This window comes from Cebus imitator, unplaced genomic scaffold, assembly GCF_001604975.1.
Source record: "Cebus imitator isolate Cc_AM_T3 unplaced genomic scaffold, Cebus_imitator-1.0 Scaffold297, whole genome shotgun sequence".
Taxonomy (NCBI): domain Eukaryota; kingdom Metazoa; phylum Chordata; class Mammalia; order Primates; family Cebidae; genus Cebus; species Cebus imitator.
The window spans coordinates 112,327-113,553 of NW_016107612.1; positions in this window are offsets into that span (position 1 = coordinate 112,327).

A 1,227-nucleotide genomic window follows, 5' to 3' on the forward strand; every position below is an offset into this window, starting at 1 on the left:
AAAATATCCGGGCATGGTGGTGCATGCACATAATCCCAGCTACTCGGGAGGCAAAGGTAGGGGAATCTCTTGGACCCAGGATGCGCAGGTTGCAATGAGCTGAGATCGCACCATTGCACTCCAGCCTGGGCAACAAGAGCGAAACTCCTCCTCATAAAATAATAATAATAATAATAATAATAATTCTTGTATAAAGCATAAAAGACAAGAAATATGATGCCAAAGAAATAAGCACTTTGGTCTGTTAATTTTAAGGCTTTCATTTTCCTAATCACTACTTAATATGATTTTGTCACAGATGTTGGCTTTTGTGGCCGATGGGAAACTCCACTAAGTGACTTCACAGCCTTACCTTCAATCTCTGTGCTTTATCTTTGCGAAGAAAACTAAATAGAAAACACAGGTCATGGTCGTACGCCAAGGCACGCAGGTCAAAGAAATATTTCGCATAAACGCTGGCAGACACATGAATATTAAACTCAAGTAGCTCGAAAAAACACTCCTCCATCATACTCCTGGGGGAGGAAAAACACAGCAAAACCAACACAGGGCAATTTTAGTCAAGTGTGTTATCTTTAAAAATATCATTCTGAGCTACTAGGATGCTCCAAATTCTGTTTTGAAACAAATAAAGGCTGACTGGTTGGGTCCTTACACTAATGTCCAAACAAGGCACAGCTGTTTGGGGTCTCTTCTGCATCCCAGCACCCCAAGTTTGGGAGGAGGGATAGGTGGAAGTCTCTTCTGCTCTCCTGCTGCTGACTCGGGGCTTATTCTTCACAGTTCCCTTAGGGCAGCTGCACAACTCAGACCCCACGCTCACTCACAAACCCCGCAATAGTGATCAGATGACAGGAATGATGGGTACCAGTTACTAGCTCTGAACTAGCTCCAGGCATATTTTCCAGGACAATAACAGGAAGGGGCTTACTGAAGTAAAGAAGCACCAACAGGAAGATGGCACACATCACCATGGCAACAAATGGACCCATGGAGAGCCACCCTATCACCGCGGAGGAGGAAAAACTCTAAGGCTACAAGGGGGATTCATCCCAAATAAATACATAAGCAAGATACATTCCATGGCAAAAAGAATCCCCTTCCCTCTGCTCCAGCGCACTAGGCTATGTCAAGGAGGCATAATGCAAGTTTCTGCTCACCTTAATATTATGAAGAGACTGGGGAAGAATAACATTTACAATTTGAAAGGCAGAAAAGTCAAGGAGA